Raw genomic sequence first — 25,758 nt, forward strand, 5'->3', positions numbered from 1 at the left:
CAAATTAAGGGAAGTATTTTGTGCTTAATTGAAATTAGATCTTTCATGAAGTGTCCAGAGGATTGCCTTTCCCTCACTCCTGGCCTTCTAACTAACCCTGGTCGTAGTGGGCGTAGTGGGGCTCCGCGGAGCTACGCGGAGTGGGCGAGAAGCTACGCCCACTCCCGCACTCCGCGTATCCCCACTACGCACCTCCCTCCCGCTCTCCCCTACATACATTATTTAAGCAACTACCCTTAATAAAACAATTTTAAAGCACTTACCGTGTCCGGGGCTCGTCCGGGGCTCCCTCTTGGAATAGCGTCATCCTGGATACCAATGCGCATGCGCGGGAGGCCGCGCATGCGCATTGGTATCCAGGAAGGGACGCTATTCCAAGAGGGAGCCCCGGAAGAGCCCCGGACATGGTAAGTGCTTTAAAAATTGTTTTATTAAGGTTAGTTGCTTAAATAATGTATGTAGGGGAGGGCGGGAGGGAGGCGGGTGGCGGCCGAATTGGCTACGCACACGGAGTGGGCGTAGTGTTGCCGGCTACGCTGTCTACGCAAAATGCGTAGAAGGCAACACTACGCCTACTCCGTGGGCGTAGCCGATTCGGACGCCCAGGGTTACTTCTAACCAGTTTGGATAGATAGACTGATAAGAAAGCAGCTCTTACTCCTAAAGTTTCAGCCATCTCAAGTGTATGACTGTTGACATATGTCTGCCCCACAGAGACAGATCACTTCTAATAAGTGAGTTCTCTATCTGTCACTGATTGTGGACATACTAACTAGAGCTATCAGTATGGTCATAAATGTGAATACTCTTATGTTCTCAAATCAAAATGGAGTTTTTCCTACTTCCATGAAAAGTGTCTTAAGCATGCTCTTCAATTTGTGCACGCATGTAGACATTCAAATGCAACTGCATTTCCATACAGAGTCTCAAAATCATAGATATCTTCATACCGCAGTAAGAATACATGAAGCGATTTACATAGTGCAGGAAGGCTGGCCTTGTAGCTCAGTGGCAGAGCACTGGTCTTGTAAACCAGGGGTCATGAGTTCAAGCCTCATCCGGGCCTTTTTATATGTGAGTTTCTGTATGTTGTTTCCAAGTCATTCTTTCTAGGAGTCACACCTTGTCTTAAGTTTGCTTATTGACAAGCTTCCCTTTCCTGCTTTCATCGTATCAAGAAGACTTCATGAAAACCATTGAACCATAATCTATTGCCTCACCCCTTCCGATCGCCTGACGAACGCCTGACAAACGCCATTCTCACCCCGCCGGGCAAAGCCAAATAAGCCATGCATATTTGAAGTTCCTTTGAAAGTCAGAGCGAGGACTATGACCTCTGTTCCGACTGAGTCTGCATCCACAGAAAGGATGAAATAAGGATCTAGAAATTTCACCAAGGAGATGTGAACTTCATCCCCCTTAAAATACTTTTCCTCCCAGATGCCCCGGCTCTTAGGCAAATGAGGTTAATCTTCAAAACCCCACCCCCACTAACCATAAATATCCGACTCTCCTGCTGTCCATTCAAATGATACAAGGTATCTTGTACATAGAGAGAATGTGAGAAAAAGCAGAATCGCTTCATAGATTTGGTGACCTTGGATGGGTGGGCTGGATAAAGAAGTGAACCTGATTTCAGGAAAAGGAGTATCGTGATGGGGATGAGGAAAAGAGAACATGGACCACATTCACAAGTTAGATAAATAAATATATTAGGTTGAATGGTTTTAAAAAGTTAACTTTGAGCATGAATTGTTTTTTTAAACTGCAAAGAATAAAAAAAATCAATGTGGGATTGGAGGCACAATCTGAGCAGAAAGCACCATAAGCTGCTATGGTGCAACTCTTATGTTGACTAGAAACATTAATATGATGACGCTCTTCTTTTGATATGTCTTTCAGTTAAATTGTATTGTAAGTAGCTGATACAGCACTGTTTGCAGCTCCTCAGTATATGGTTATCCCGTGACAACAATGTTTTCATCATATTTATTATTCTACAAATGTATTTTTAAATGCACTGATGTGGTGTTTGCATGCTATGTAAGACGGCACATCATGGAATGTTTATAAGGAGCATCGAATAGGATTGTGATATTTGCACCTGGAAGAGTCGGACACGCAGAGCCTGAAAAGAAGTAAAAACTCTCTAGCAAGGGCCGTCTTTCCCCTGAGTTTAATCTTTACTTTTAGTGAAATGGTTTATGAAAAACCAGTAAGCTGCTCCAGGTGAGGCTCGAACTCACAACCTCGGCATGCCTCAATGCAAGTACTGCTGTATAAGTACCGCTAACCGATTGCGCCACTGGAGCTCACTGTTCTCATTCCTCCCCAGTTGAGCCATCTAGAGCTGACCAAGTAGATACTGGCACTGCTCCCTTATTCACTGTGCAAGATCGACTCACATGCTAGCATGTTATCATGACTATTAAAAACTACAGTCCTAATGGAACAGATTTGATAATTCTGCTATATCATGTGCTCTGTCTATTGAACACCACATATATTTGCCAGTTCTGACACAGTCTAGGAGAAACTTATGATTATTTGTAATTAGCACATCGTAAGAATTTCCTAAAAAATGAAACATAGTCACCTAAGGCAGACGAGGTGGCTGAGTGGTTAAGGCGATGGACTGCTAATCCATTGTGCCCTGCACGCGTGGGTTCGAATCCCACCTTCGTCGGAACGCCATCAGACACTCTTTTGAAGGTGGGCATGTCTCGTAGTACAATTACACTCTCTTTCAAGACACAGCCATAATCCACTAGAAGGGCCCAACTGACTATTCCATTTTGGCAATTATGTCAAATTAAGGGAAGTATTTTGTGCTTAATTGAAATTAGATCTTTCATGAAGTGTCCAGAGGATTGCCTTTCCCTCACTCCTGGCCTTCTAACTAACCCTGGTCGTAGTGGGCGTAGTGGGGCTCCGCGGAGCTACGCGGAGTGGGCGAGAAGCTACGCCCACTCCCGCACTCCGCGTAGCCCCACTACGCACCTCCCTCCCGCTCTCCCCTACATACATTATTTAAGCAACTACCCTTAATAAAACAATTTTAAAGCACTTACCGTGTCCGGGGCTCGTCCGGGGCTCCCTCTTGGAATAGCGTCATCCTGGATACCAATGCGCATGCGCGGGAGGCCGCGCATGCGCATTGGTATCCAGGAAGGGACGCTATTCCAAGAGGGAGCCCCGGAAGAGCCCCGGACATGGTAAGTGCTTTAAAAATTGTTTTATTAAGGTTAGTTGCTTAAATAATGTATGTAGGGGAGGGCGGGAGGGAGGCGGGTGGCGGCCGAATTGGCTACGCACACGGAGTGGGCGTAGTGTTGCCGGCTACGCTGTCTACGCAAAATGCGTAGAAGGCAACACTACGCCTACTCCGTGGGCGTAGCCGATTCGGACGCCCAGGGTTACTTCTAACCAGTTTGGATAGATAGACTGATAAGAAAGCAGCTCTTACTCCTAAAGTTTCAGCCATCTCAAGTGTATGACTGTTGACATATGTCTGCCCCACAGAGACAGATCACTTCTAATAAGTGAGTTCTCTATCTGTCACTGATTGTGGACATACTAACTAGAGCTATCAGTATGGTCATAAATGTGAATACTCTTATGTTCTCAAATCAAAATGGAGTTTTTCCTACTTCCATGAAAAGTGTCTTAAGCATGCTCTTCAATTTGTGCACGCATGTAGACATTCAAATGCAACTGCATTTCCATACAGAGTCTCAAAATCATAGATATCTTCATACCGCAGTAAGAATACATGAAGCGATTTACATAGTGCAGGAAGGCTGGCCTTGTAGCTCAGTGGCAGAGCACTGGTCTTGTAAACCAGGGGTCATGAGTTCAAGCCTCATCCGGGCCTTTTTATATGTGAGTTTCTGTATGTTGTTTCCAAGTCATTCTTTCTAGGAGTCACACCTTGTCTTAAGTTTGCTTATTGACAAGCTTCCCTTTCCTGCTTTCATCGTATCAAGAAGACTTCATGAAAACCATTGAACCATAATCTATTGCCTCACCCCTTCCGATCGCCTGACGAACGCCTGACAAACGCCATTCTCACCCCGCCGGGCAAAGCCAAATAAGCCATGCATATTTGAAGTTCCTTTGAAAGTCAGAGCGAGGACTATGACCTCTGTTCCGACTGAGTCTGCATCCACAGAAAGGATGAAATAAGGATCTAGAAATTTCACCAAGGAGATGTGAACTTCATCCCCCTTAAAATACTTTTCCTCCCAGATGCCCCGGCGCTTAGGCAAATGAGGTTAATCTTCAAAACCCCACCCCCACTAACCATAAATATCCGACTCTCCTGCTGTCCATTCAAATGATACAAGGTATCTTGTACATAGAGAGAATGTGAGAAAAAGCAGAATCGCTTCATAGATTTGGTGACCTTGGATGGGTGGGCTGGATAAAGAAGTGAACCTGATTTCAGGAAAAGGAGTATCGTGATGGGGATGAGGAAAAGAGAACATGGACCACATTCACAAGTTAGATAAATAAATATATTAGGTTGAATGGTTTTAAAAAGTTAACTTTGAGCATGAATTGTTTTTTTAAACTGCAAAGAATAAAAAAAATCAATGTGGGATTGGAGGCACAATCTGAGCAGAAAGCACCATAAGCTGCTATGGTGCAACTCTTATGTTGACTAGAAACATTAATATGATGACGCTCTTCTTTTGATATGTCTTTCAGTTAAATTGTATTGTAAGTAGCTGATACAGCACTGTTTGCAGCTCCTCAGTATATGGTTATCCCGTGACAACAATGTTTTCATCATATTTATTATTCTACAAATGTATTTTTAAATGCACTGATGTGGTGTTTGCATGCTATGCAAGACGGCACATCATGGAATGTTTATAAGGAGCATCGAATAGGATTGTGATATTTGCACCTGGAAGAGTCGGACACGCAGATCCTGAAAAGAAGTAAAAACTCTCTAGCAAGGGCCGTCTTTCCCCTGAGTTTAATCTTTACTTTTAGTGAAATGGTTTATGAAAAACCAGTACGCTGCTCCAGGTGAGGCTCGAACTCACAACCTCGGCATGCCTCAATGCAAGTACTGCTGTATAAGTACCGCGCGCTAACCGATTGCGCCACTGGAGCTCACTGTGCTCATACCTCCCCAGTTGAGCCATCTAGAGCTGACCAAGTAGATACTGGCACTGCTCCCTTATTCACTGTGCAAGATCGACTCACATGCTAGCATGTTATCATGACTATTAAAAACTACAGTCCTAATGGAACAGATTTGATAATTCTGCTATATCATGTGCTCTGTCTATTGAACACCACATATATTTGCCAGTTCTGACACAGTCTAGGAGAAACTTATGATTATTTGTAATTAGCACATCGTAAGAATTTCCTAAAAAATGAAACATAGTCACCTAAGGCAGACGAGGTGGCCGAGTGGTTAAGGCGATGGACTGCTAATCCATTGTGCTCTGCACGCGTGGGTTCGAATCCCACCTTCGTCGGAACGCCATCAGACACTCTTTTGAAGGTGGGCATGTCTCGTAGTACAATTACACTCTCTTTCAAGACACAGCCATAATCCACTAGAAGGGCCCAACTGACTATTCCATTTTGGCAATTATGTCAAATTAAGGGAAGTGTTTTGTGCTTAATTGAAATTAGATCTTTCATGAAGTGTCCAGAGGATTGCCTTTCCCTCACTCCTGGCCTTCTAACTAACCCTGGTTGTAGTGGGCGTAGTGGGGCTCCGCGGAGCTACGCGGAGTGGGCGAGAAGCTATGCCCACTCCCGCACTCCGCGTAGCCCCACTACGCACCTCCCTCCCGCTCTCCCCTACATACATTATTTAAGCAACTACCCTTCATAAAACAATTTTAAAGCACTTACCGTGTCCGGGGCTCGTCCGGGGCTCCCTCTTGGAATAGCGTCGTCCTGGATACCAATGCGCATGCGCGGGAGGCCGCGCATGCGCATTGGTATCCAGGAAGGGACGCTATTCCAAGAGGGAGCCCCGGAAGAGCCCCGGACATGGTAAGTGCTTTAAAAATTGTTTTATTAAGGTTAGTTGCTTAAATAATGTATGTAGGGGAGGGTGGGAGGGAGGCGGGTGGCGGCCGAATCGGCTACGCACACGGAGTGGGCGTAGTGTTGCCGGCTACGCTGTCTACGCAAAATGCGTAGAAGGCAACACTACGCCTACTCCGTGGGCGTAGCCGATTCGGACGCCCAGGGTTACTTCTAACCAGTTTGGATAGATAGACTGATAAGAAAGCAGCTCTTACTCCTAAAGTTTCAGCCATCTCAAGTGTATGACTGTTGACATATGTCTGCCCCACAGAGACAGATCACTTCTAATAAGTGAGTTCTCTATCTGTCACTGATTGTGGACATACTAACTAGAGCTATCAGTATGGTCATAAATGTGAATACTCTTATGTTCTCAAATCAAAATGGAGTTTTTCCTACTTCCAAGAAAAGTGTCTTAAGCATGCTCTTCAATTTGTGCACGCATGTAGACATTCAAATGCAACTGCATTTCCATACAGAGTCTCAAAATCATAGATATCTTCATACCGCAGTAAGAATACATGAAGCGATTTACATACTGCAGGCAGGCTGGCCTTGTAGCTCAGTGGCAGAGCACTGGTCTTGTAAACCAGGGGTCATGAGTTCAAGCCTCATCAGGGCCTTTTTATATGTGAGTTTCTGTATGTTGTTTCCAAGTCATTCTTTCTAGGAGTCACACCTTGTCTTAAGTTTGCTTATTGACAAGCTTCCCTTTCCTGCTTTCATCGTATCAAGAAGACTTCATGAAAACCATTGAACCATAAACTATGGCCTCACCCCTTCCGATCGCCTGACAAACGCCATTCTCACCCCGCCGGGCAAAGCTAAATAAGCCATGCATATTTGAAGTTCCTTTGAAAGTCAGAGCGAGGACTATGACCTCTGTTCAGACTGAGTCTGCATCCACAGAAAGGATGAAATAAGGATCTAGAAATTTCACCAAGGAGATGTGAACTTCATCCCCCTTAAAATACTTTTCCTCCCAGATGCCCCGGCTCTTAGGCAAATGAGGTTAATCTTCAAAACCCCACCCCCACTAACCATAAATATCCGACTCTCCTGCTGTCCATTCAAATGATACAAGGTATCTTGTACATAGAGAGAATGTGAGAAAAAGCAGAATCGCTTCATAGATTTGGTGACCTTGGATGGGTGGGCTGGATAAAGAAGTGAACCTGATTTCGGGAAAAGGAGTATCGTGATGGGGATGAGGAAAAGAGAACATGGACCACATTCACAAGTTAGAGAAATAAATATATTAGGTTGAATGGTTTTAAAAAGTTAACTTTGAGCATGAATTGTTTTTTTAAACTGCAAAGAATAAAAAAAATCAATGTGGGATTGGAGGCACAATGTGAGCAGAAAGCACCATAAGCTGCTATGGTGCAACTCTTATGTTGACTAGAAACATTAATATGATGACGCTCTTCTTTTGATATGTCTTTCAGTAAAATTTTATTGTAAGTAGCTGATACAGCACTGTTTGCAGCTCCTCAGTATATGGTTATCCCGTGACAACAATGTTTTCATCATATTTATTATTCTACAAATGTATTTTTAAATGCACTGATGTGGTGTTTGCATGCTATGTAAGACGGCACATCATGGAATGTTTATAAGGAGCATCGAATAGGATTGTGATATTTGCACCTGGAAGAGTCGGACACGCAGAGCCTGAAAAGAAGTAAAAACTCTCTAGCAAGGGCCGTCTTTCCCCTGAGTTTAATCTTTACTTTTAGTGAAATGGTTTATGAAAAACCAGTAAGCTGCTCCAGGTGAGGCTCGAACTCACAACAACCTCGGCATGCCTCAATGCAAGTACTGCTGTATAAGTACCGCTAACCGATTGCGCCACTGGAGCTCACTGTTCTCATTCCTCCCCAGTTGAGCCATCTAGAGCTGACCAAGTAGATACTGGCACTGCTCCCTTATTCACTGTGCAAGATCGACTCACATGCTAGCATGTTATCATGACTATTAAAAACTACAGTCCTAATGGAACAGATTTGATAATTCTGCTATATCATGTGCTCTGTCTATTGAACACCACATATATTTGCCAGTTCTGACACAGTCTAGGAGAAACTTATGATTATTTGTAATTAGCACATCGTAAGAATTTCCTAAAAAATGAAACATAGTCACCTAAGGCAGACGAGGTGGCTGAGTGGTTAAGGCGATGGACTGCTAATCCATTGTTCCCTGCACGCGTGGGTTCGAATCCCACCTTCGTCGGAACGCCATCAGACACTCTTTTGAAGGTGGGCATGTCTCGTAGTACAATTACACTCTCTTTCAAGACACAGCCATAATCCACTAGAAGGGCCCAACTGACTATTCCATTTTGGCAATTATGTCAAATTAAGGGAAGTATTTTGTGCTTAATTGAAATTAGATCTTTCATGAAGTGTCCAGAGGATTGCCTTTCCCTCACTCCTGGCCTTCTAACTAACCCTGGTCGTAGTGGGCGTAGTGGGGCTCCGCGGAGCTACGCGGAGTGGGCGAGAAGCTACGCCCACTCCCGCACTCCGCGTAGCCCCACTACGCACCTCCCTCCCGCTCTCCCCTACATACATTATTTAAGCAACTACCCTTAATAAAACAATTTTAAAGCACTTACCGTGTCCGGGGCTCGTCCGGGGCTCCCTCTTGGAATAGCGTCATCCTGGATACCAATGCGCATGCGCGGGAGGCCGCGCATGCGCATTGGTATCCAGGAAGGGACGCTATTCCAAGAGGGAGCCCCGGAAGAGCCCCGGACATGGTAAGTGCTTTAAAAATTGTTTTATTAAGGTTAGTTGCTTAAATAATGTATGTAGGGGAGGGCGGGAGGGAGGCGGGTGGCGGCCGAATTGGCTACGCACACGGAGTGGGCGTAGTGTTGCCGGCTACGCTGTCTACGCAAAATGCGTAGAAGGCAACACTACGCCTACTCCGTGGGCGTAGCCGATTCGGACGCCCAGGGTTACTTCTAACCAGTTTGGATAGATAGACTGATAAGAAAGCAGCTCTTACTCCTAAAGTTTCAGCCATCTCAAGTGTATGACTGTTGACATATGTCTGCCCCACAGAGACAGATCACTTCTAATAAGTGAGTTCTCTATCTGTCACTGATTGTGGACATACTAACTAGAGCTATCAGTATGGTCATAAATGTGAATACTCTTATGTTCTCAAATCAAAATGGAGTTTTTCCTACTTCCATGAAAAGTGTCTTAAGCATGCTCTTCAATTTGTGCACGCATGTAGACATTCAAATGCAACTGCATTTCCATACAGAGTCTCAAAATCATAGATATCTTCATACCGCAGTAAGAATACATGAAGCGATTTACATAGTGCAGGAAGGCTGGCCTTGTAGCTCAGTGGCAGAGCACTGGTCTTGTAAACCAGGGGTCATGAGTTCAAGCCTCATCCGGGCCTTTTTATATGTGAGTTTCTGTATGTTGTTTCCAAGTCATTCTTTCTAGGAGTCACACCTTGTCTTAAGTTTGCTTATTGACAAGCTTCCCTTTCCTGCTTTCATCGTATCAAGAAGACTTCATGAAAACCATTGAACCATAATCTATTGCCTCACCCCTTCCGATCGCCTGACGAACGCCTGACAAACGCCATTCTCACCCCGCCGGGCAAAGCCAAATAAGCCATGCATATTTGAAGTTCCTTTGAAAGTCAGAGCGAGGACTATGACCTCTGTTCCGACTGAGTCTGCATCCACAGAAAGGATGAAATAAGGATCTAGAAATTTCACCAAGGAGATGTGAACTTCATCCCCCTTAAAATACTTTTCCTCCCAGATGCCCCGGCTCTTAGGCAAATGAGGTTAATCTTCAAAACCCCACCCCCACTAACCATAAATATCCGACTCTCCTGCTGTCCATTCAAATGATACAAGGTATCTTGTACATAGAGAGAATGTGAGAAAAAGCAGAATCGCTTCATAGATTTGGTGACCTTGGATGGGTGGGCTGGATAAAGAAGTGAACCTGATTTCAGGAAAAGGAGTATCGTGATGGGGATGAGGAAAAGAGAACATGGACCACATTCACAAGTTAGATAAATAAATATATTAGGTTGAATGGTTTTAAAAAGTTAACTTTGAGCATGAATTGTTTTTTTAAACTGCAAAGAATAAAAAAAATCAATGTGGGATTGGAGGCACAATCTGAGCAGAAAGCACCATAAGCTGCTATGGTGCAACTCTTATGTTGACTAGAAACATTAATATGATGACGCTCTTCTTTTGATATGTCTTTCAGTTAAATTGTATTGTAAGTAGCTGATACAGCACTGTTTGCAGCTCCTCAGTATATGGTTATCCCGTGACAACAATGTTTTCATCATATTTATTATTCTACAAATGTATTTTTAAATGCACTGATGTGGTGTTTGCATGCTATGCAAGACGGCACATCATGGAATGTTTATAAGGAGCATCGAATAGGATTGTGATATTTGCACCTGGAAGAGTCGGACACGCAGATCCTGAAAAGAAGTAAAAACTCTCTAGCAAGGGCCGTCTTTCCCCTGAGTTTAATCTTTACTTTTAGTGAAATGGTTTATGAAAAACCAGTGAGCTGCTCCAGGTGAGGCTCGAACTCACAACCTCGGCATGCCTCAATGCAAGTACTGCTGTATAAGTACCGCGCATTGCGCCACTGGAGCTCACTGTTCTCATACCTCCCCAGTTGAGCCATCTAGAGCTGACCAAGTAGATACTGGCACTGCTCCCTTATTCACTGTGCAAGATCGACTCACATGCTAGCATGTTATCATGACTATTAAAAACTACAGTCCTAATGGAACAGATTTGATAATTCTGCTATATCATGTGCTCTGTCTATTGAACACCACATATATTTGCCAGTTCTGACACAGTCTAGGAGAAACTTATGATTATTTGTAATTAGCACATCGTAAGAATTTCCTAAAAAATGAAACATAGTCACCTAAGGCAGACGAGGTGGCCGAGTGGTTAAGGCGATGGACTGCTAATCCATTGTGCTCTGCACGCGTGGGTTCGAATCCCACCTTCGTCGGAACGCCATCAGACACTCTTTTGAAGGTGGGCATGTCTCGTAGTACAATTACACTCTCTTTCAAGACACAGCCATAATCCACTAGAAGGGCCCAACTGACTATTCCATTTTGGCAATTATGTCAAATTAAGGGAAGTGTTTTGTGCTTAATTGAAATTAGATCTTTCATGAAGTGTCCAGAGGATTGCCTTTCCCTCACTCCTGGCCTTCTAACTAACCCTGGTCGTAGTGGGCGTAGTGGGGCTCCGCGGAGCTACGCGGAGTGGGCGAGAAGCTACGCCCACTCCCGCACTCCGCGTAGCCCCACTACGCACCTCCCTCCCGCTCTCCCCTACATACATTATTTAAGCAACTACCCTTAATAAAACAATTTTAAAGCACCCACCGTGTCCGGGGCTCGTCCGGGGCTCCCTCTTGGAATAGCGTCATCCTGGATACCAATGCCCATGCGCGGGAGGCCGCGCATGCGCATTGGTATCCAGGAAGGGACGCTATTCCAAGAGGGAGCCCCGGAAGAGCCCCGGACATGGTAAGTGCTTTAAAAATTGTTTTATTAAGGTTAGTTGCTTAAATAATGTATGTAGGGGAGGGCGGGAGGGAGGTGGGTGGCGGCCGAATCGGCTACGCCCACGGAGTGGGCGTAGTGTTGCCGGCTACGCTGTCTACGCAAAATGCGTAGAAGGCAACACTACGCCTACTCCGTGGGCGTAGCCGATTCGGACGCCCAGGGTTACTTCTAACCAGTTTGGATAGATAGACTGATAAGAAAGCAGCTCTTACTCCTAAAGTTTCAGCCATCTCAAGTGTATGACTGTTGACATATGTCTGCCCCACAGAGACAGATCACTTCTAATAAGTGAGTTCTCTATCTGTCACTGATTGTGGACATACTAACTAGAGCTATCAGTATGGTCATAAATGTGAATACTCTTATGTTCTCAAATCAAAATGGAGTTTTTCCTACTTCCAAGAAAAGTGTCTTAAGCATGCTCTTCAATTTGTGCACGCATGTAGACATTCAAATGCAACTGCATTTCCATACAGAGTCTCAAAATCATAGATATCTTCATACCGCAGTAAGAATACATGAAGCGATTTACATACTGCAGGCAGGCTGGCCTTGTAGCTCAGTGGCAGAGCACTGGTCTTGTAAACCAGGGGTCATGAGTTCAAGCCTCATCAGGGCCTTTTTATATGTGAGTTTCTGTATGTTGTTTCCAAGTCATTCTTTCTAGGAGTCACACCTTGTCTTAAGTTTGCTTATTGACAAGCTTCCCTTTCCTGCTTTCATCGTATCAAAAAGACTTCATGAAAACCATTGAACCATAAACTATCGCCTCACCCCTTCCGATCGCCTGACGAACGCCTGACAAACACCATTCTCACCCCGCCGGGCAAGCCCTGCCGGGCAAAGCCAAATAAGCCATGCATATTTGAAGTTCCTTTGAAAGTCAGAGCGAGGACTATGACCTCTGTTCAGACTGAGTCTGCATCCACAGAAAGCAGACCCTCCAGGATATCGCGATTTCGCGATTTGCCGCGAAATTGGCACTTTAGTAAAAATGCCGCGATTTTTACAAAAGTGCCCGCGAAATCAGCACTTTTCGTAGAAATCGCGGCATTTTTACCAAAGCCGCTATATCCTGGGGGGGTCTGACTTACTTTGTTTATTGGGGCGGGCGGGAAGGACACAGAAGCACGAAAGAATAACATTCCGGGCTTGCTTAATGGGGCATTAGCAGCTCACTCAGCTCACAATCGATAGAAGCGCACAGACCGACCCGGGGCCTGCAGGTGGCCAGAGGCTGGGGGCATCTATCTTCCGGAGGGGGCGGGGCAGAGAGCAAGAGGTGTCTGCTGGAGGGGGGCGGCGTGCTTTGCAGTGTGTGTGTGTGTGCCCTGTGTACAGACTGTGCTCTGTGATGTGGGGTGCGTATGGACACCGCTGCAGGGCGGGCCGGGGGCTGCAGGTGGCCAGAGGCTGGGGGGCATTTATCTTCCAGAGGGCGGGGGGGGAGGAGTAGAGACAAGGTGGGGGTGTCTGCTGGAGAGGAGCGGCGTGCCTTGCAGTGTGTGTGTGTCTGCCCTGTGTACAGACTGCGCTGCCTGTGATGTGGGGTGAGCGTGAACACCGCTGCAGGGCGGGCCGGGGGGCTCGAAGTGGACACCCGACCCCCCACCCTGAAGACAAGCCTCAGTGTAATCCCGAGATTCCTCTCGGTAATGAGCTCTGGAGCCGGGGGGTCTCGGGAGGGAAATGAAACAAACACGAGGATTGTGATGGGATTGGATTCCCAGCAGGAAGCAGGGGCTCGCACCTCCACCGCCCCCCATACGGCAGAGAACCCACAGCACTGAACTCCTCTTGCTTCACAGATAAAATTGGCAGTAAACCTAGGTCTAAAATGCAAAGGCAGGTAATGAGCTTCAAAAGGAAATACGCTCATTATGGATAAACGATAATTAGAGTCAAATGTTCAAGTGTCCTAAACGATAAAGCCATGCTACAATTTCTACCGGCCCCTTGAAGATATCCTCAAGACAGTCTTGATACTATCAACAAATCACGTTGCAACGTCAGCAACTACAGAGCAGCACATCGGAATAAGTGCTACTTTCAAATTGCACATTATCTAGCATCGAAAAGTGTGTCACTTTCACTTAAAAGCCTGAGTAATCACCGATGTGAGTAGCAATGGAAGACAGCCTATTGCAGCCTGTGCCTACTTTTGCCCTATCCAGTAGCAGTGGAGCGCAAAGGTAAAGAGGGGGAGCAAGAATAAAAACTGAGGGTATGGGGCAGGTGAGACGAGAAAGAAGGGGTGAAAGAGAGGGGGAGTGAGCAAAGAAGTCACAGGTGGGATAGAAGTAAAGGGTAGTAGGGGGTGAGAGAAACTGGGCGAATGAAAGTGAAAGGTGGAGAAAAGTAGAGAGGAGTGAGCAGGAGAGAAAGAGGGAGGGTGAATGCGCGAGAAATAGGGCAAGAGAGGAAGGGGAAGAAAGACAGTGTCTGGTAGAACGAAAGTATGAGAGTTAGAGAGAGAAGAGCGGGCTAGGAAGGGAGAGAGGGCGACAAGAGAGAACTAGAGAGGCAGGTTGCTAGAGAGATACGAAGATGGAAAGAGAGAGGGACGGGGGGAGAAGAGACTGGGCTGATGAGAGAGATATCGATAAGGAGAGAAAGATGTGTGTGTATGCGTGAGAGAGAGGATGAGTGAATGAGGCACAGAAAGGAGGGGGCATGAGAAACAGAAAGCTGAATGGGACAGTGGAAAGAGTGAATTAGGAAGGAAGATAGAGGAGCTAAAAGCGGCAAAACACAACTAAGAGAGGGAGAATTGGAAGGCAGAAAGAGCGTTAGGAAGGGCGGGTGACGGATGAGGTCACTGGAGGCCGCTTTATGAAGGTCCAGGGCCAAATGAAATGCCGCAAAATTGCCGCTAAATTTCCATATTTGTGCCGCTAAATTTCCATTTTTGTGCCGCTAAATTTGCTAATCCATGCCGCTATATCCTGGGGGGTCTGAGAAAGGATGAAATAAGGATCTAGAAATTTCACCAAGGAGATGTGAACTTCATCCCCCTTAAAATACTTTTCCTCCCAGATGCCCCGGCTCTTAGTCAAATGAGGTTAATCTTCAAAACCCCACCCCCACTAACCATAAATATCCGACTCTCCTGCTGTCCATTCAAATGATACAAGGTATCTTGTACATAGAGAGAATGTGAGAAAAAGCAAATCGCTTCATAGATTTGGTGACCTTGGATGGGTGGGCTGGATAAAGAAGTGAACCTGATTTCGGGAAAAGGAGTATCGTGATGGGGATGAGGAAAAGAGAACATGGACCACATTCACAAGTTAGAGAAATAAATATATTAGGTTGAATGGTTTTAAAAAGTTAACTTTGAGCATGAATTGTTTTTTTAAACTGCAAAGAATAAAAAAAATCAATGTGGGATTGGAGGCACAATCTGAGCAGAAAGCACCATAAGCTGCTATGGTGCAACTCTTATGTTGACTAGAAACATTAATATGATGACGCTCTTCTTTTGATATGTCTTTCAGTTAAATTTTATTGTAAGTAGCTGATACAGCACTGTTTGCAGCTCCTCAGTATATGGTTATCCCGTGACAACAATGTTTTCATCATATTTATTATTCTACAAATGTATTTTTAAATGCACAGATGTGGTGTTTGCATGCTATGCAAGACGGCACATCATGGAATGTTTATAAGGAGCATCGAATAGGATTGTGATATTTGCACCTGGAAGAGTCGGACACGCAGATCCTGAAAAGAAGTAAAAACTCTCTAGCAAGGGCCGTCTTTCCCCTGAGTTTAATCTTTACTTTTAGTGAAATGGTTTATGAAAAACCAGTAAGCTGCTCCAGGTGAGGCTCGAACTCACAACCTCGGCATGCCTCAATGCAAGTACTGCTGTATAAGTACCGCGCGCTAACCGATTGCGCCACTGGAGCTCACTGTTCTCATACCTCCCCAGTTGAGCCATCTAGAGCTGACCAAGTAGATACTGGCACTGCTCCCTTATTCACTGTGCAAGATCGACTCACATGCTAGCATGTTATCATGACTATTAAAAACTACAGTCCTAATGGAACAGATTTGATAATTCTGCTATATCATGTGCTCTGTCTATTGAACACCACATATATTTGCCAGTTCTGACACAGTCTAGGAGAAACTTATGATTATTTGTAATTAGCACATCGTAAGAATTTCCTAAAAAATGAAACATAGTCACCTAAGGCAGACGAGGTGGCCGAGTGGTTAAGGCGATGGACTGCTAATCCATTGTGCTCTGCACGCGTGGGTTCGAATCCCACCTTCGTCGGAACGCCATCAGACACTCTTTTGAAGGTGGGCATGTCTCGTAGTACAATTACACTCTCTTTCAAGACACAGCCATAATCCACTAGAAGGGCCCAACTGACTATTCCATTTTGGCAATTATGTCAAATTAAGGGAAGTGTTTTGTGCTTAATTGAAATTAGATCTTTCATGAAGTGTCCAGAGGATTGCCTTTCCCCCACTCCTGGCCTTCTAACTAACCCTGGTCGTAGTGGGCGTAGTGGGGCTCCGCGGAGCTACGCGGAGTGGGCGAGAAGCTACGCCCACTCCCGCACTCCGCGTAGCCCCACTACGCACCTCCCTCCCGCTCTCCCCTACATACATTATTTAAGCAACTACCCTTAATAAAACAATTTTAAAGCACCCACCGTGTCCGGGGCTCGTCCGGGGCTCCCTCTTGGAATAGCGTCATCCTGGATACCAATGCCCATGCGCGGGAGGCCGCGCATGCGCATTGGTATCCAGGAAGGGACGCTATTCCAAGAGGGAGCCCCGGAAGAGCCCCGGACATGGTAAGTGCTTTAAAAATTGTTTTATTAAGGTTAGTTGCTTAAATAATGTATGTAGGGGAGGGCGGGAGGGAGGTGGGTGGCGGCCGAATCGGCTACGCCCACAGAGTGGGCGTAGTGTTGCCGGCTACGCTGTCTACGCAAAATGCGTAGAAGGCAACACTACGCCTACTCCGTGGGCGTAGCCGATTCGGACGCCCAGGGTTACTTCTAACCAGTTTGGATAGATAGACTGATAAGAAAGCAGCTCTTACTCCTAAAGTTTTAGCCATCTCAAGTGTATGACTGTTGACATATGTCTGCCCCACAGAGACAGATCACTTCTAATAAGTGAGTTCTCTATCTGTCACTGATTGTGGACATACTAACTAGAGCTATCAGTATGGTCATAAATGTGAATACTCTTATGTTCTCAAATCAAAATGGAGTTTTTCCTACTTCCAAGAAAAGTGTCTTAAGCATGCTCTTCAATTTGTGCACGCATGTAGACATTCAAATGCAACTGCATTTCCATACAGAGTCTCAAAATCATAGATATCTTCATACCGCAGTAAGAATACATGAAGCGATTTACATACTGCAGGCAGGCTGGCCTTGTAGCTCAGTGGCAGAGCACTGGTCTTGTAAACCAGGGGTCATGAGTTCAAGCCTCATCAGGGCCTTTTTATATGTGAGTTTCTGTATGTTGTTTCCAAGTCATTCTTTCTAGGAGTCACACCTTGTCTTAAGTTTGCTTATTGACAAGCTTCCCTTTCCTGCTTTCATCGTATCAAGAAGACTTCATGAAAACCATTGAACCATAAACTATCGCCTCACCCCTTCCGATCGCCTGACGAACGCCTGACAAACGCCATTCTCACCCCGCCGGGCAAGCCCTGCCGGGCAAAGCCAAATAAGCCATGCATATTTGAAGTTCCTTTGAAAGTCAGAGCGAGGACTATGACCTCTGTTCAGACTGAGTCTGCATCCACAGAAAGCAGACCCTCCAGGATATCGCGATTTCGCGATTTGCCGCAAAATTGGCACTTTAGTAAAAATGCCGCGATTTTTACAAAAGTGCCCGCGAAATCGGCACTTTTCGTAGAAATCGCGGCATTTTTACCAAAGCCGCTATATCCTGGGGGGGTCTGACTTACTTTGTTTATTGGGGCGGGCGGGAAGGACACAGAAGCACGAAAGAATAACATTCCGGGCTTGCTTAATGGGGCATTAGCAGCTCACTCAGCTCACAATCGATAGAAGCGCACAGACCGACCCGGGGCCTCCAGGTGGACAGAGGCTGGGGGCATCTATCTTCCGGAGGGGGCGGGGCAGAGAGCAAGAGGTGTCTGCTGGAGGGGGGCGGCGTGCTTTGCAGTGTGTGTGTGTGTGCCCTGTGTACAGACTGCGCTCTGTGATGTGGGGTGCGTATGGACACCGCTGCAGGGCGGGCCGGGGGCTGCAGGTGGCCAGAGGCCGGGGGGCATTTATCTTCCAGAGGGCGGGGGGGGAGGAGTAGAGACAAGGTGGGGGTGTCTGCTGGAGAGGAGCGGCGTGCCTTGCAGTGTGTGTGTGTCTGCCCTGTGTACAGACTGCGCTGCCTGTGATGTGGGGTGAGCGTGAACACCGCTGCAGGGCGGGCCGGGGGGCTCGAAGTGGACACCCGACCCCCCACCCTGAAGACAAGCCTCAGTGTAATCCCGAGATTCCTCTCGGTAATGAGCTCTGGAGCCGGGGGGTCTCGGGAGGGAAATAAAACAAACACGAGGATTGTGATGGGATTGGATTCCCAGCAGGAAGCAGGGGCTCGCACCTCCACCGCCCCCCATACGGCAGAGAACCCACAGCACTGAACTCCTCTTGCTTCACAGATAAAATTGGCAGTAAACCTAGGTCTGAAATGCAAAGGCAGGTAATGAGCTTCAAAAGGAAATACGCTCATTATGGATAAACGATAATTAGAGTCAAATGTTCAAGTGTCCTAAACGATAAAGCCATGCTACAATTTCTACCGGCCCCTTGAAGATATCCTCAAGACAGTCTTGATACTATCAACAAATCACGTTGCAACGTCAGCAACTACAGAGCAGCACATCGGAATAAGTGCTACTTTCAAATTGCACATTATCTAGCATCGAAAAGTGTGTCACTTTCACTTAAAAGCCTGAGTAATCACCGATGTGAGTAGCAATGGAAGACAGCCTATTGCAGCCTGTGCCTACTTTTGCCCTATCCAGTAGCAGTGGAGCGCAAAGGTAAAGAGGGGGAGCAAGAATGAAAACTGAGGGTATGGGGCAGGTGAGACGAGAAAGAAGGGGTGAAAGAGAGGGGGAGTGAGCAAAGAAGTCACAGGTGGGATAGAAGTAAAGGGTAGTAGGGGGTGAGAGAAACTGGGCGAATGAAAGTGAAAGGTGGAGAAAAGTAGAGAGGAGTGAGCAGGAGAGAAAGAGGGAGGGTGAATGCGCGAGAAATAGGGCGAGAGAGGAAGGGGAAGAAAGACAGTGTCTGGTAGAACGAAAGTATGAGAGTTAGAGAGAGAAGAGCGGGCTAGGAAGGGAGAGAGGGCGACAAGAGAGAACTAGAGAGGCAGGTTGCTAGAGAGATACGAAGATGGAAAGAGAGAGGGACGGGGGGAGAAGAGACTGGGCTGATGAGAGAGATATCGATAAGGAGAGAAAGATGTGTGTGTATGCGTGAGAGAGAGGATGAGTGAATGAGGCACAGAAAGGAGGGGGCATGAGAAACAGAAAGCTGAATGGGACAGTGGAAAGAGTGAATTAGGAAGGAAGATAGAGGAGCTAAAAGCGGCAAAACACAACTAAGAGAGGGAGAATTGGGAGGCAGAAAGAGCGTTAGGAAGGGCGGGTGACGGATGAGGTCACTGGAGGCCGCTTTATGAAGGTCCAGGGTCAAATGAAATGCCGCAAAATTGCCGCTAAATTTCCATATTTGTGCCGCTAAATTTCCATTTTTGTGCCGCTAAATTTGCTAATCCATGCCGCTATATCCTGGGGGGTCTGAGAAAGGATGAAATAAGGATCTAGAAATTTCACCAAGGAGATGTGAACTTCATCCCCCTTAAAATACTTTTCCTCCCAGATGCCCGGCTCTTAGTCAAATGAGGTTAATCTTCAAAACCCCACCCCCACTAACCATAAATATCCGACTCTCCTGCTGTCCATTCAAATGATACAAGGTATCTTGTACATAGAGAGAATGTGAGAAAAAGCAAATCGCTTCATAGATTTGGTGACCTTGGATGGGTGGGCTGGATAAAGAAGTGAACCTGATTTCGGGAAAAGGAGTATCGTGATGGGGATGAGGAAAAGAGAACATGGACCACATTCACAAGTTAGAGAAATAAATATATTAGGTTGAATGGTTTTAAAAAGTTAACTTTGAGCATGAATTGTTTTTTTAAACTGCAAAGAATAAAAAAAATCAATGTGGGATTGGAGGCACAATCTGAGCAGAAAGCACCATAAGCTGCTATGGTGCAACTCTTATGTTGACTAGAAACATTAATATGATGACGCTCTTCTTTTGATATGTCTTTCAGTTAAATTTTATTGTAAGTAGCTGATACAGCACTGTTTGCAGCTCCTCAGTATATGGTTATCCCGTGACAACAATGTTTTCATCATATTTATTATTCTACAAATGTATTTTTAAATGCACTGATGTGGTGTTTGCATGCTATGCAAGACGGCACATCATGGAATGTTTATAAGGAGCATCGAATAGGATTGTGATATTTGCACCTGGAAGAGTCGGACACGCAGATCCTGAAAAGAAGTAAAAACTCTCTAGCAAGGGCCGTCTTTCCCCTGAGTTTAATCTTTACTTTTAGTGAAATGGTTTATGAAAAACCAGTAAGCTGCTCCAGGTGAGGCTCGAACTCACAACCTCGGCATGCCTCAATGCAAGTACTGCTGTATAAGTACCGCGCGCTAACCGATTGCACCACTGGAGCTCACTGTTCTCATACCTCCCCAGTTGAGCCATCTAGAGCTGACCAAGTAGATACTGGCACTGCTCCCTTATTCACTGTGCAAGATCGACTCACATGCTAGCATGTTATCATGACTATTAAAAACTACAGTCCTAATGGAACAGATTTGATAATTCTGCTATATCATGTGCTCTGTCTATTGAACACCACATATATTTGCCAGTTCTGACACAGTCTAGGAGAAACTTATGATTATTTGTAATTAGCACATCGTAAGAATTTCCTAAAAAATGAAACATAGTCACCTAAGGCAGACGAGGTGGCCGAGTGGTTAAGGCGATGGACTGCTAATCCATTGTGCTCTGCACGCATGGGTTCGAATCCCACCTTCGTCGGAACGCCATCAGACACTCTTTTGAAGGTGGGCATGTCTCGTAGTACAATTACACTCTCTTTCAAGACACAGCCATAATCCACTAGAAGGGCCCAACTGACTATTCCATTTTGGCAATTATGTCAAATTAAGGGAAGTGTTTTGTGCTTAATTGAAATTAGATCTTTCATGAAGTGTCCAGAGGATTGCCTTTCCCTCACTCCTGGCCTTCTAACTAACCCTGGTCGTAGTGGGCGTAGTGGGGCTCCGCGGAGCTACGCGGAGTGGGCAAGAAGCTACGCCCACTCCCGCACTCCGCGTAGCCCCACTACGCACCTCCCTCCCGCTCTCCCCTACATACATTATTTAAGCAACTACCCTTAATAAAACAATTTTAAAGCACTTACCGTGTCCGGGGCTCGTCCGGGGCTCCCTCTTGGAATAGCGTCGTCCTGGATACCAATGCCCATGCGCGGGAGGCCGCGCATGCGCATTGGTATCCAGGAAGGGACGCTATTCCAAGAGGGAGCCCCGGAAGAGCCCCGGACATGGTAAGTGCTTTAAAAATTGTTTTATTAAGGTTAGTTGCTTAAATAATGTATGTAGGGGAGGGCGGGAGGGAGGTGGGTGGCGGCCGAATCGGCTACGCACACGGAGTGGGCGTAGTGTTGCCGGCTACGCTGTCTACGCAAAATGCGTAGAAGGCAACACTACGCCTACTCCGTGGGCGTAGCCGATTCGGACGCCCAGGGTTACTTCTAACCAGTTTGGATAGATAGACTGATAAGAAAGCAGCTCTTACTCCTAAAGTTTCAGCCATCTCAAGTGTATGACTGTTGACATATGTCTGCCCCACAGAGACAGATCACTTCTAATAAGTGAGTTCTCTATCTGTCACTGATTGTGGACATACTAACTAGAGCTATCAGTATGGTCATAAATGTGAATACTCTTATGTTCTCAAATCAAAATGGAGTTTTTCCTACTTCCAAGAAAAGTGTCTTAAGCATGCTCTTCAATTTGTGCACGCATGTAGACATTCAAATGCAACTGCATTTCCATACAGAGTCTCAAAATCATAGATATCTTCATACCGCAGTAAGAATACATGAAGCGATTTACATACTGCAGGCAGGCTGGCCTTGTAGCTCAGTGGCAGAGCACTGGTCTTGTAAACCAGGGGTCATGAGTTCAAGCCTCATCAGGGCCTTTTTATATGTGAGTTTCTGTATGTTGTTTCCAAGTCATTCTTTCTAGGAGTCACACCTTGTCTTAAGTTTGCTTATTGACAAGCTTCCCTTTCCTGCTTTCATCGTATCAAGAAGACTTCATGAAAACCATTGAACCATAAACTATCGCCTCACCCCTTCCGATCGCCTGACAAACGCCATTCTCACCCCGCCGGGCAAGCCCTGCCGGGCAAAGCCAAATAAGCCATGCATATTTGAAGTTCCTTTGAAAGTCAGAGCGAGGACTATGACCTCTGTTCAGACTGAGTCTGCATCCACAGAAAGCAGACCCTCCAGGATATCGCGATTTCGCGATTTGCCGCGAAATTGGCACTTTAGTAAAAATGCCGCGATTTTTACAAAAGTGCCCGCGAAATCGGCACTTTTCGTAGAAATCGCGGCATTTTTACCAAAGCCGCTATATCCTGGGGGGGTCTGACTTACTTTGTTTATTGGGGCGGGCGGGAAGGACACAGAAGCACGAAAGAATAACATTCCGGGCTTGCTTAATGGGGCATTAGCAGCTCACTCAGCTCACAATCGATAGAAGCGCACAGACCGACCCGGGGCCTGCAGGTGGCCAGAGGCTGGGGGCATCTATCTTCCGGAGGGGGCGGGGCAGAGAGCAAGAGGTGTCTGCTGGAGGGGGGCGGCGTGCTTTGCAGTGTGTGTGTGTGTGCCCTGTGTACAGACTGCGCTCTGTGATGTGGGGTGCGTATGGACACCGCTGCAGGGCGGGCCGGGGGCTGCAGGTGGCCAGAGGCTGGGGGGCATTTATCTTCCAGAGGGCGGGGGGGGTGGAGTAGAGACAAGGTGGGGGTGTCTGCTGGAGAGGAGCGGCGTGCCTTGCAGTGTGTGTGTGTCTGCCCTGTGTACAGACTGCGCTGCCTGTGATGTGGGGTGAGCGTGAACACCGCTGCAGGGCGGGCCGGGGGGCTCGAAGTGGACACCCGACCCCCCACCCTGAAGACAAGCCTCAGTGTAATCCCGAGATTCCTCTCGGTAATGAGCTCTGGAGCCGGGGTGTCTCGGGAGGGAAATGAAACAAACACGAGGATTGTGATGGGATTGGATTCCCAGCAGGAAGCAGGGGCTCGCACCTCCACCGCCCCCCATACGGCAGAGAACCCACAGCACTGAACTCCTCTTGCTTCACAGATAAAATTGGCAGTAAACCTAGGTCTGAAATGCAAAGGCAGGTAATGAGCTTCAAAAGGAAATACGCTCATTATGGATAAACGATAATTAGAGTCAAATGTTCAAGTGTCCTAAACGATAAAGCCATGCTACAATTTCTACCGGCCCCTTGAAGATATCCTCAAGACAGTCTTGATACTATCAACAAATCACGTTGCAACGTCAGCAACTACAGAGCAGCACATCGGAATAAGTGCTACTTTCAAATTGCACATTATCTAGCATCGAAAAGTGTGTCACTTTCACTTAAAAGCCTGAGTAATCACCGATGTGAGTAGCAATGGAAGACAGCCTATTGCAGCCTGTGCCTACTTTTGCCCTATCCAGTAGCAGTGGAGCGCAAAGGTAAAGAGGGGGAGCAAGAATGAAAACTGAGGGTATGGGGCAGGTGAGACGAGAAAGAAGGGGTGAAAGAGAGGGGGAGTGAGCAAAGAAGTCACAGGTGGGATAGAAGTAAAGGGTAGTAGGGGGTGAGAGAAACTGGGCGAATGAAAGTGAAAGGTGGAGAAAAGTAGAGAGGAGTGAGCAGGAGAGAAAGAGGGAGGGTGAATGCGCGAGAAATAGGGCGAGAGAGGAAGGGGAAGAAAGACAGTGTCTGGTAGAACGAAAGTATGAGAGTTAGAGAGAGAAGAGCGGGCTAGGAAGGGAGAGAGGGCGACAAGAGAGAACTAGAGAGGCAGGTTGCTAGAGAGATACGAAGATGGAAAGAGAGAGGGACGGGGGGAGAAGAGACTGGGCTGATGAGAGAGATATCGATAAGGAGAGAAAGATGTGTGTGTATGCGTGAGAGAGAGGATGAGTGAATGAGGCACAGAAAGGAGGGGGCATGAGAAACAGAAAGCTGAATGGGACAGTGGAAAGAGTGAATTAGGAAGGAAGATAGAGGAGCTAAAAGCGGCAAAACACAACTAAGAGAGGGAGAATTGGGAGGCAGAAAGAGCGTTAGGAAGGGCGGGTGACGGATGAGGTCACTGGAGGCCGCTTTATGAAGGTCCAGGGCCAAATGAAATGCCGCAAAATTGCCGCTAAATTTCCATATTTGTGCCTCTAAATTTCCATTTTTGTGCCGCTAAATTTGCTAATCCATGCCGCTATATCCTGGGGGGTCTGAGAAAGGATGAAATAAGGATCTAGAAATTTCACCAAGGAGATGTGAACTTCATCCCCCTTAAAATACTTTTCCTCCCAGATGCCCTGGCTCTTAGTCAAATGAGGTTAATCTTCAAAACCCCACCCCCACTAACCATAAATATCCGACTCTCCTGCTGTCCATTCAAATGATACAAGGTATCTTGTACATAGAGAGAATGTGAGAAAAAGCAAATCGCTTCATAGATTTGGTGACCTTGGATGGGTGGGCTGGATAAAGAAGTGAACCTGATTTCGGGAAAAGGAGTATCGTGATGGGGATGAGGAAAAGAGAACATGGACCACATTCACAAGTTAGAGAAATAAATATATTAGGTTGAATGGTTTTAAAAAGTTAACTTTGAGCATGAATTGTTTTTTTAAACTGCAAAGAATAAAAAAAATCAATGTGGGATTGGAGGCACAATCTGAGCAGAAAGCACCATAAGCTGCTATGGTGCAACTCTTATGTTGACTAGAAACATTAATATGATGACGCTCTTCTTTTGATATGTCTTTCAGTTAAATTTTATTGTAAGTAGCTGATACAGCACTGTTTGCAGCTCCTCAGTATATGGTTATCCCGTGACAACAATGTTTTCATCATATTTATTATTCTACAAATGTATTTTTAAATGCACTGATGTGGTGTTTGCATGCTATGCAAGACGGCACATCATGGAATGTTTATAAGGAGCATCGAATAGGATTGTGATTTTTGCACCTGGAAGAGTCGGACACGCAGATCCTGAAAAGAAGTAAGAACTCTCTAGCAAGGGCCGTCTTTCCCCTGAGTTTAATCTTTACTTTTAGTGAAATGGTTTATGAAAAACCAGTAAGCTGCTCCAGGTGAGGCTCGAACTCACAACCTCGGCATGCCTCAATGCAAGTACTGCTGTATAAGTACCGCGCGCTAACCGATTGCGCCACTGGAGCTCACTGTTCTCATACCTCCCCAGTTGAGCCATCTAGAGCTGACCAAGTAGATACTGGCACTGCTCCCTTATTCACTGTGCAAGATCGACTCACATGCTAGCATGTTATCATGACTATTAAAAACTACAGTCCTAATGGAACAGATTTGATAATTCTGCTATATCATGTGCTCTGTCTATTGAACACCACATATATTTGCCAGTTCTGACACAGTCTAGGAGAAACTTATGATTATTTGTAATTAGCACATCGTAAGAATTTCCTAAAAAATGAAACATAGTCACCTAAGGCAGACGAGGTGGCCGAGTGGTTAAGGCGATGGACTGCTAATCCATTGTGCTCTGCACGCGTGGGTTCGAATCCCACCTTTGTCGGAACGCCATCAGACACTCTTTTGAAGGTGGGCATGTCTCGTAGTACAATTACACTCTCTTTCAAGACACAGCCATAATCCACTAGAAGGGCCCAACTGACTATTCCATT

General features: G+C 46.1%; 18 non-coding genes across 18 annotated transcripts; 14 read left to right on the forward strand and 4 right to left on the reverse strand.

Annotated features, from left to right (window-relative positions):
• The first annotated feature begins 994 nt into the window (after window positions 1-994).
• On the forward strand, window positions 995-1,066 carry TRNAT-UGU (transfer RNA threonine (anticodon UGU)). The gene has a single exon. It is a non-coding gene; the product is annotated as a tRNA-Thr (tRNA).
• A 1,538-nt stretch (window positions 1,067-2,604) lies between these two features.
• TRNAS-GCU (transfer RNA serine (anticodon GCU)) lies at window positions 2,605-2,686 on the forward strand. The gene has a single exon. It is a non-coding gene; the product is annotated as a tRNA-Ser (tRNA).
• A 1,116-nt stretch (window positions 2,687-3,802) lies between these two features.
• Window positions 3,803-3,874, forward strand: TRNAT-UGU (transfer RNA threonine (anticodon UGU)). Its single transcript has one exon. It is a non-coding gene; the product is annotated as a tRNA-Thr (tRNA).
• A 1,155-nt stretch (window positions 3,875-5,029) lies between these two features.
• TRNAI-UAU (transfer RNA isoleucine (anticodon UAU)) lies at window positions 5,030-5,124 on the reverse strand. Its single transcript has 2 exons — window positions 5,087-5,124; window positions 5,030-5,065 (listed from the first exon to the last, which is right to left on the reverse strand). It is a non-coding gene; the product is annotated as a tRNA-Ile (tRNA).
• A 292-nt stretch (window positions 5,125-5,416) lies between these two features.
• Window positions 5,417-5,498, forward strand: TRNAS-GCU (transfer RNA serine (anticodon GCU)). Its single transcript has one exon. It is a non-coding gene; the product is annotated as a tRNA-Ser (tRNA).
• A 1,116-nt stretch (window positions 5,499-6,614) lies between these two features.
• Window positions 6,615-6,686, forward strand: TRNAT-UGU (transfer RNA threonine (anticodon UGU)). Its single transcript has one exon. It is a non-coding gene; the product is annotated as a tRNA-Thr (tRNA).
• A 1,530-nt stretch (window positions 6,687-8,216) lies between these two features.
• Window positions 8,217-8,298, forward strand: TRNAS-GCU (transfer RNA serine (anticodon GCU)). The gene has a single exon. It is a non-coding gene; the product is annotated as a tRNA-Ser (tRNA).
• Window positions 8,299-9,414: 1,116 nt separating this feature from the next.
• On the forward strand, window positions 9,415-9,486 carry TRNAT-UGU (transfer RNA threonine (anticodon UGU)). Its single transcript has one exon. It is a non-coding gene; the product is annotated as a tRNA-Thr (tRNA).
• A 1,534-nt stretch (window positions 9,487-11,020) lies between these two features.
• On the forward strand, window positions 11,021-11,102 carry TRNAS-GCU (transfer RNA serine (anticodon GCU)). Its single transcript has one exon. It is a non-coding gene; the product is annotated as a tRNA-Ser (tRNA).
• A 1,116-nt stretch (window positions 11,103-12,218) lies between these two features.
• On the forward strand, window positions 12,219-12,290 carry TRNAT-UGU (transfer RNA threonine (anticodon UGU)). Its single transcript has one exon. It is a non-coding gene; the product is annotated as a tRNA-Thr (tRNA).
• A 3,196-nt stretch (window positions 12,291-15,486) lies between these two features.
• Window positions 15,487-15,581, reverse strand: TRNAI-UAU (transfer RNA isoleucine (anticodon UAU)). The gene is made up of 2 exons: window positions 15,544-15,581; window positions 15,487-15,522 (listed from the first exon to the last, which is right to left on the reverse strand). It is a non-coding gene; the product is annotated as a tRNA-Ile (tRNA).
• Window positions 15,582-15,873: 292 nt separating this feature from the next.
• On the forward strand, window positions 15,874-15,955 carry TRNAS-GCU (transfer RNA serine (anticodon GCU)). Its single transcript has one exon. It is a non-coding gene; the product is annotated as a tRNA-Ser (tRNA).
• A 1,116-nt stretch (window positions 15,956-17,071) lies between these two features.
• TRNAT-UGU (transfer RNA threonine (anticodon UGU)) lies at window positions 17,072-17,143 on the forward strand. Its single transcript has one exon. It is a non-coding gene; the product is annotated as a tRNA-Thr (tRNA).
• Window positions 17,144-20,338: 3,195 nt separating this feature from the next.
• Window positions 20,339-20,433, reverse strand: TRNAI-UAU (transfer RNA isoleucine (anticodon UAU)). The gene is made up of 2 exons: window positions 20,396-20,433; window positions 20,339-20,374 (listed from the first exon to the last, which is right to left on the reverse strand). It is a non-coding gene; the product is annotated as a tRNA-Ile (tRNA).
• A 292-nt stretch (window positions 20,434-20,725) lies between these two features.
• TRNAS-GCU (transfer RNA serine (anticodon GCU)) lies at window positions 20,726-20,807 on the forward strand. Its single transcript has one exon. It is a non-coding gene; the product is annotated as a tRNA-Ser (tRNA).
• Window positions 20,808-21,923: 1,116 nt separating this feature from the next.
• On the forward strand, window positions 21,924-21,995 carry TRNAT-UGU (transfer RNA threonine (anticodon UGU)). Its single transcript has one exon. It is a non-coding gene; the product is annotated as a tRNA-Thr (tRNA).
• Window positions 21,996-25,180: 3,185 nt separating this feature from the next.
• On the reverse strand, window positions 25,181-25,275 carry TRNAI-UAU (transfer RNA isoleucine (anticodon UAU)). The gene is made up of 2 exons: window positions 25,238-25,275; window positions 25,181-25,216 (listed from the first exon to the last, which is right to left on the reverse strand). It is a non-coding gene; the product is annotated as a tRNA-Ile (tRNA).
• Window positions 25,276-25,567: 292 nt separating this feature from the next.
• TRNAS-GCU (transfer RNA serine (anticodon GCU)) lies at window positions 25,568-25,649 on the forward strand. Its single transcript has one exon. It is a non-coding gene; the product is annotated as a tRNA-Ser (tRNA).
• Window positions 25,650-25,758: the final 109 nt, after the last annotated feature.

This window comes from Lissotriton helveticus, chromosome 5_1 (assembly GCF_964261635.1).
Source record: "Lissotriton helveticus chromosome 5_1, aLisHel1.1, whole genome shotgun sequence".
Classification (NCBI taxonomy): Eukaryota; Metazoa; Chordata; class Amphibia; order Caudata; family Salamandridae; genus Lissotriton; species Lissotriton helveticus.